This window comes from Galeopterus variegatus, unplaced genomic scaffold (assembly GCF_000696425.1).
Source record: "Galeopterus variegatus unplaced genomic scaffold, G_variegatus-3.0.2 Scaffold6392, whole genome shotgun sequence".
Taxonomy (NCBI): domain Eukaryota; kingdom Metazoa; phylum Chordata; class Mammalia; order Dermoptera; family Cynocephalidae; genus Galeopterus; species Galeopterus variegatus.
In genome coordinates this window covers 47,261-56,712 of record NW_007732503.1, presented here as the reverse complement: position 1 = coordinate 56,712, position 9,452 = coordinate 47,261, and positions in this window count along the sequence as shown.

Below are 9,452 nucleotides of genomic sequence, written 5' to 3'. Positions count from 1 at the left end.
TCTGTATGTGGAGTCAGTCAAGAGAAAACTAAGGTTTTCTTCATTGGAGTTTAGAATTGAGATATTCCTCAGTGTAAATACATGCATGAACTGTGCTGTGGGTGATGCTCACAGCTCCCCTGTATCTTTCAGAGGCTCTGGCAGATTTGGAAGCCGAATGAGAATGAAGTGGAAGGGACACCATCTGAGTAGTGATGCGAGTTAAGAGGAAAGAGCAGAGGACTTGGAGTAAGGAGGTCACAGATAAATTGAAGTGATAATTGTGATGATCTTGAGTAGAGAACTTTCACTTCTCTTAATGGTAGACTAGTTAAGACTATTCCTCCTGGTAAAGACAACTAACACACACACACACACACACACACACACACACACACACACACACACGCACACACCCCAGCATATTAAAAAAATATTCTGAAAGTGCCAGATCATATAGCTAAAAACAGAAAAATACAGCAAAGAATTACTGAGCCAGAGACTAAAGGAATATAAATACCCAAGGAATAAGCCCTAGTTTGGGGCTGCCACTTTTCCCTGGAGCATTTGCTATTTCGTTAGCGGGTGACCGAGAGCCTAGAAATTTGAATGCTATTTTTGAAAGCTTTACAGAATTTAGCATTTAGGGCTCTCTGAGACCTTGGGACCACATAAAGGCTATATCCTAGGAGTAAGGGTGCCTTTGATACTGACAAGCCTTTACAGATGCTGCAGCTCAATTTATTTAAATCCATGAATAGATTGCAGTGATAGTGGGTTACCTACACCTGCAGGTCATTGCTGAAGCAAATGAAAACCCACTATAGAAGAAGATAATATTATCCTAGTCTTCACACCATTTCTACAAATATTTTACAAATACAATGTCTAGCAAACAGGAACTAACCAGATGCACAAGAAAACAAGATTGTCTAAAAGAAAACCAGCAGAACTGACAGATAATGTGAAGAAACCATAAGGGATCCCGGTATTGGAATAATCAGATACAGACTTTAAAATACTTTTTACAGAGCTCAGGGATGGAAATTAAAATTGAGAATACTGGCACAGCATTGTAAATATGTAAAAGAACAAAAAATAAATTCCAAATGTGATAAATAATTAAGAACTCACTGGATGGGTTATAGCATATTAGATAGAGTTAAAGAGATAATTAGTGAACAGGAAGATAGTTCAGAAGAAAATATTTGGATAAGCTGAGTAAATTTAAAGGATAGAACATACAGAAGAGATATAAAAGATATAGTAAGAAGATCTAGCACATATATAATTGGGATCTCAGAAATAGAAGAATGAGAGAGAGAGAAAGGGAGGGAGGGAGGGAGGGACAGAGAGAGAGAGAGAGAGAGAGAGAGAGAGAGAGAGAGAGAGAGATTGGAGCAGAGCAACATTACAAAAAAATGGCTGAGGACATTTCAAAATTGATAAAAGATATCAAGAAATTGTACTGATGCTGAAGAGGAGATAGAAAATAAAACTACTACCGAGGCAACTATGTATCTAGTATGTAGTAAAATTACTGAAAACCCAAAATAAAGACAATCTTAAAAGCAGCTAGAATAAAAATATTTATTACTTTCAAAGCAGCAACAAATAGAATGGCAACTGACTTCTCAGCAGAAACTTTATGAGCCCAAATAACTTGTAATGACACCTTTAAAATGTTGAAAGAAAACAACCACCATTCTAAAATTCTATGCTTGGTGATGATTTCGTTCAGTAAAAAAGGTGACACGAACACATTGTTTTACTTATCTTTTGCACCATAACAATATTACCACAAACTTAGCGGCTTAAAATAACACATATTTATTATTTCACAGTTTATGTGGGTCAGGAGGCTGGGCATGGGTTAGCTGGGTCCTCTGTGAGGCTGCAATCATGGTGGTTGGCCAGAACTCACTTCTCATCTGAGGCTCTACTGGAAGAATTTGTTTCTAACTTCAAGCAGTTGTTGGCAACATTCATTTGCTTTCAGGCTTCAGTCTCTTGCTGACTTTCAGATAGAGGCTGGAGGTTTTAAACCCATGTATTATAAACTGACAATCAATAAGCTAAACATTGATCTCAGAATATTAGGAAAAGAAAGCCAAATTAAACTTAGAGAATAATAATAGTTGGGGACCTGAACACCCCTCTCTCAACACTGGAAAAATCATCCAGGCAACAAATCAACAGACAACATCAGTATTTAAACACATTTTAGGCCAACTGCACTTGGCAGATATCTACAGAACATTTCATCCAACAATCACAGAATATATATTCTTCTTAGTAGCATGGAATGTTCTCTAGGATAGACAGCATGTTAAGTCACAAATGAAGCCTCAACAAATTTTAAAAAATTGAAATTATTTCAAGTATTTTCTCAAACCACAATGGATTAAAACTAGAAATCGATAACAAGTGAAACTCTGAAAACAATACAAACACACCAAAATTGAACAACATGCTCTTGAATGACCTATAGGTCCAAGAAGAAATTAAACAGGAAATAAAATATTCTCAAAATTAATGAAAACAAAAACACATTGGACCAAAACCTGTGGGATACTGCAAGTTGTACTAAGAAGTTTATTGCAGTAAATGCTCACATCAAAAGAATAGAAAGATTTCAAATAAACAATCTAATGCAACACCTCAAAGAACCAGAAAAACAAGAAAAATCCAAAATCCAAATTAGTAGAAAGAAATAATTAAGATCAGAGTAGAACTAAATGAAATAGAAAACCCAAAAAGCAATACAAAAGAATGAAACAAAAAGTTGATTTTTTGAGAAGATAAACAAAATAGACAAACCATTAGCTAGGCTAACTACAAAAAGAAAATAGAAGACTCAAAAAGCCAAAAATTAGAAATGAAAAAGGAGACATTATAAGCAATACCACAAAAATACAAACAATCATTAGAGACTATTATAAACAACTATATGTCAACAAATTTGAAAACCTGGAGGAAATGGATGAATTTCTGAACACATACAAACTACCAAGAATGAACCAAGAAGAAATAGAAAACCTGAACAGAACAATACCAAGCAACAAGGTTGAAACAGTAATCAGCAATCTCCCAACAAAGAAAAGCCCAGGACTGGATAGTTTTTACTGCTGAATTCTACCAAACCTTTAAAGAGGAATAATACCAATTCTCTCCAAACTATTTCAAAAAATTGAAACAGAGTTTATTCTCCCAAACTCAGTCCATGATGCTAGCATCTCCGTGATACCAAAACCAGACAAATATACAACAAAAAAAGAAAACTACAGTCCTATATCTCTGATGAACATAAATGCAAAAATCCTCAATGACATATTAACAATCAAAATACAGCAACATATCAAAAAACTTACACACCATGAGCAAGTGGGATTCATCGCAGGGATGCAAGGGTAGTTCAACATATACAAGTCAATAAATGTGATACACCACCTCAAAATCAAGGACAAAATCCATGTGATTATCTCAGTAAAAACACAAAAGAGCATTTGACAAAATTCAACATCCCTTCATGATAAAGATTTTCAACAAATTAAGTATGGAAGGAAAGTATCTTAGCACAATAAAAGCCATATATTGCAAACCAACCACCAATATCATCCTTAAGAACAAGAAAAAGACAAGGATGCCCACTCTCACCACTCTTATTTAACATGGTATTGGAAGTACTAGTCAGAACAATCAAGCAAGAGAAAGAAATAAAGGGCATCCAGACTGGAAAAGATGAAATCAGATTGTCCCCATTTGCAGATGACATGATCCTATATATAGAAAAGCTTAAATACTTAACAAAAAACCTCTTAGAGTTGATAAACAATTTCAGTAAAGTTGCAGTATACAAAATCAACACCCCAAAATCAGTAGAGTTTTTATACTCCAACAACGAACTAGCAGAAAAAGAAATCAAGAAAGCTAGCCAATTTATAACAGTCATCAAAAAAATAAAATACCTAGGAATCAATTTAACCAAGGAGGTGAAAGAAAACAAGAACCACATCACTGTTGAAAGAAATTAGAGATAACACAAAATGATGGAAAGACATTTCATGCTCTTGGATTGGAAGAATTAACATAGTAAAAATATCCTTACTACCAAAGTGATGTACAGATTCAATGCCATCCCCATCAAAATACGAATGACATTCTTCACAGATATAGAAAAAAACAATCCTAGCATACATTTGGAACAACAGACCATGTATAGCCAAAGCAATCCTAAGCAATAAATAAATAAATAAATAAATAAATAAATAAATAAATAAATAAAGCTGGAGTCATTATAGTACCTGACTTCAAATTATATAACAAGGCTATAGCAACCAAAACAGCATGATACTGGCATAAAAACAGAAACTTGGACCAACGGAATGGAATGGAGAACCTGGAAACCAACCCACAAACTTACAGCCAACAGATCTTCAACAAAGTCACCAAGAACATATATTGGAAAGAAGATTGTCTCTTCAATAAATAGTGCTGGGAAAACTGGACATCCATATGTAGAAGAAAGAAATGACCTGTACCTCTCACCATACACCAAAATCAACTCAAAATGGATTAAAGATTTAAATGTAAGACCTGAAACTATAAAACTCCAAAAAGATGTGATAGGGAACACTTCCGGAGGTAGGACTAGGTGAAGACTTTATGAATATGACCCTCAAAGCACTGGCAACAAAATTAAAAATAAACAAATGGGATTATATCAAGCTAAAAGTCTCCTGCATAGAAAAAGAAACAACAGAGCAAAATGACAATCTACAGAGTGAGAGAAAATATTTGCAAACTATGCATCTGGCAAAGGATTAATATCTAGAATATACAAAGAACTCAAGCAACTTAACCATGAAAACATTAATAATCCAATTAAAAATGAATAAAAGGAATGAATAAAGGAATAAAAAACTGATAAAAGGAGCTGAATAGGCATTTCTGAAAGGAACATGTACAAATAGCCAACATGCATGTGAAAAAAAATGTTAAAAATAACTCAGCATCAGAAAAATGCAAATCTAAACCATGCTGAGATATAATGTCAACCAGTTAGGCTGGCTATTGTAAAAAGACAGAAAATAACAAATGCCTGCAAGGATGCAGAGAAAATGGAACACTTCTACACTGTTGGTGGGACCGAAAATTGGTGCAGCAAGTGTGAAAAATGGTATGGAGTTTCTTCAAACAACTACCATACAATCCAGCAACTCCACTGCTTGTTATACATCCAAAGGAATGGAAATCATCATGTCAAAGAGATACCTGCATGCCCCTGTTTATCACAGTTATATTTACAATAGGCAAGAGTTGGAACCAACGTAAGTGTTCATTGTCAGACGACTGGATAAGGAAAATGTGGTATATATACATGGTGGAATACTACTCTGCCATAAAAAAGAATGAAATAATGCCATTAACAGCAACATGGATGAACTTAGAGAAAATCATGTTAAGTGAAATAAGCCAGGCACAGAAAGAGAAATAGCACATGTCCTCACTCATAAGTGGGAGCTAAATAAATGAATAAGCAAATAAATAAATAAAGATACAACAATCATAATAATACCTTGAACTTTCAAAAGTAGGGAATAGAATTGATGTACCAGAGGTGGGGAAGGGGGAGGGAAAGGGGGGTAAGGGAGGAATTGGTTAAGGGCCATGAAAACAATTACATTGTATAATGTTGAATATGCAAATTATCCTGATTTGAGCATCACATATTGCACACTGGTAATGATATTCAACTCTGTATCCCACAGAAATGTACAATCGACTGTGTTACAATAAAAAAAAAAATCTCAGGGAAAGTAGAAAGAAGAAAATAATAAAAAAGCATAAATTAATAAAATAGAAAAAAGTACAATAGAAAGAATCAACAGGGATAAAAGTTGGTACTTTAGTTTTTAATTTATTTGAATTGACATTGTAATTGTACATGCATATGGGGTACAATCTGATGTTTTGATACATACATAAGCTGTATAATGGTTGGGTGAAGTTAGTTAATGTAACCATCACTTCATGCATTTATCATTTCTTTCTGGCAGAAACTTTCGAAAGCCTCTCCTCTAGCTATTATGTAATAAAAGCTTAACTGTTAACCATAGTCACCCTACTGTGCAATAAAACATCAGAACTTATTCTCCTATCTAATTGTAATTTTGTACCTGTTGGTCAACCTCTCCCTGTTTTCCCCTCCCACCTCCCCTCACTAGTCTCTGCTAACCACTATTCTACTCTCTGTCTCTATAATATAAAAAAGTTGGTACTTTAAATTAACTGATAAAATGATAAAAAATCATAAAATATCACTGTACATTCTACAGATATAAAATATTTTAAGAGGCTATTATATACAATTTTATGCCAATAAACTTGAAAAGTTTAGATAAACTAGACAAGTTTAAGAAAGATATAACTTTATAAGCCCAATATAAGAAGAAATAGAAAACCTGAGGAATATAAAAACATTTTATAAAATGGAATTTATAAGCATTTCTACACGGAAAATTCCCAAATTACTTCACTAGTAAATTTTACCGAACATTTAAAGAAAATAGAATGCCAGTCTGTCAAAAACTCACCTAACATATAGAGAAAAATGGAACATTCTCTAACTCATTTTAGAGGCCAGCGTAATCATGGATACTAAAATCTAATAAGGATATAGCAAAAAACAATATTTTAGGTCAGTATCACCCAAGAACATACATGCAAAAATCCCAAATAATTAATAGCCATTAAAATCTAGCCATATGTAAAAAATGTATCTGAACCAAGTTGAGTTTATGCCATAAAGGCAGAGTTGGTTTAACAATAGAAAATTGAGCAATTTAATTCACCACAATTACAGGATTAAGGACAAAAATCTTATAGTCATCTCCATAGATGGTGAAAAAATCTTAATAAAATTCTATATCCATTTATGGGGGTAAAAAGCCTCACAAAGCAAACTAGTAATAATAGGGAACTTTTCTTAAACTGATAAATTATCTATAGGAAAAACCTACAACAAAAATCATAATCAATGAAATGCTGGAATATTTTGCTTTGTGGCTGAGGATAAGACAAGTTTACCTGCTATTACCTCTTCTGTTCATCCCTGTACTGGAGGATCTAGACAGCACAATAAGAAAGAAACTTAGAACTGATACAGAGGAGAATAAAAATAACTGAACTCTACAATTTTGCTTTTCCCTTTTTTATTTTGGGGAGAGTGTGGCTAGGACTTACTTGTTCTGTTTGGTATATCTTTCTATAACTTTTTATGTCTCCTAAAGTTAGCTTTATGCAAATGAAATAGGATATCTGGGAAAAAATATAGATATGTGGTTAATGGCCATTTCAGTTGACTTTTGAGGAAAGGGGACATTTTGGATCAGCCTCTCTCTAGTCAGACGGGGCTTTCGAGGCCTAGTGAAAACCCATACTTGTGCCCTCTTTAGACCAATGTTCCTGGAATATCTTATTTTGATTCTACTATGGTTGAGAACAAGGTGGTATACTAAAAGAATTCTGTTTTGGAAGACATTTTCTCTGGAGCTATTTTCTAAAATGTAATCAACAGAATACTGACATATGTTTGGGTACTTGAGGACTGGCTGATCAGTACTGTAACTCACCTACTCTTGAAGAAAATGATTTGCATCAAGCTATTGCACACACATGAAAATATCTAAGCCTGATGCTAATGGATGAGTAAGCTTATTTTCAACAATCAGGATGACAACAAAACAATTTATTTTAAGACTTGCTATTACTATACAAGGTGAAACACCAGATGATCTTGCTAGATCCAATAAAGGTCTTTGTACAATAGATTGTCAGGCCATGCAGGTATGAGGGAAGCAATAGATATAATCTACATAGACATCAGTACAGTTTTGATTATATTAAAATGATATTCTTTTCTAAAAGAGAGTAAGATTTCTCGACTTTACTGTTCTTAGATATCTACTGGGAGGTTAATAGGAAGGAAAAGGTCATCAAGGGAGTCACTGGGGAGGTGAAGAGTATAAAATAAATTATGGTTTGTTAAAGTTAGCATGACTGTATTTGGGAGTGGCCTCATAGGTTTATAAGTGAATTTAAGATGTTTCCATAGATGGTGTTAGCATTGTCTCCTGTTTAGTCTGACTTAAGTGGTCACAACTAACCATGACAATTTTTCTCCACCAGTTTGGCTGTGTTGGGCTGCATATACTCAATGCCAAAACAACAGAGCGCTAAGCTTAGGCAAAGTGGGTGATTGACTCACACTGTCAGTTAGAAATAGATGTCTAAGGTCTTCCATGTACTGAAGTGCTGATGTTTAAATTCATCTTCCTTCTCATGAATGCATAAAGTGTGATGAAGCTTGTTGCTCCTGGGTAGGTAATGAAAGATCAGCAAAACACCACTAGAAAGATGTGAGCATAGCCACAGCATTACTAGCAATTATGGAATGCTTAAAAATGGGATAGGTATTCACATATTAAAGTTATGATTTCTATATGTAGAAGAATGAAACTGGATCTGTACCTCTCGCCATATACCAAAATCAACTCAAAATGGATTAAAGACTTAAATATGAGACCTGAAACTTTAAACTTCTTGAAGAAAACATAGGGGAAATACTTTAGGAAACATGGCTGGGTAGAGACTTTATGAATAAGAACCTAAAAGCACAGACAACAAAAGGAAAAAAAACCAAATGGGATTATATTAAACTAAAAAGCTTCCACACAGAAAAGGTAATAATCAACAGAGTGAAAAGACAATGTACAGAATAGGAGAAAGTATTTGCAAACTGTATATCTGACAAGGGGTTAATCTCCAGAATATACAAGGAACTCAAACAACTTAACAGTAATAATAATAATAATAATCATCATCCAATTAAAAAATGGGAAAAAAAGCTGAATAGACATCTCTCAAAAGAGGACATACAAATGGCCAATGGGTATATGAAAAAATGCTCAACATCACTAGTCATCAGGGAAATGCAAATCAAAACCACTTTGAGATATCATTTCATCGTAGTTAGACTGGCTATTATCAAAAGACAGAATAACAAATGCTGGCAGGGAGGTTGAGAAAGGGTAACATTTCTGCACTGTTGGTAAGACTGTAAATTATAGAGAATAGTATGGTGTTTCCTTAAACAACTACAGATAGAACTACCATACAATCCAGCAATGCTACTACTGGGTAAATACCCAAAGGAATAGAATTCATCATTTCAAAGGGATACCTGCACTCCCATGTTTATTACAGTGCTAATGGAACCACACTATGAAACCAACCTAAATGTCCATCGATAGATGACTGTACAAGGAAAATGTGATATATACACACAATGGGATACTACTCAGCTGTAAAAAAGAATAAAATTCTGCCATTCACAGCAACATGGATGAGCTTGGAGAAAATTATGTTAAGTGAAACGACTCAGGCACAGAAAGAGAAATACCACGTCCTCA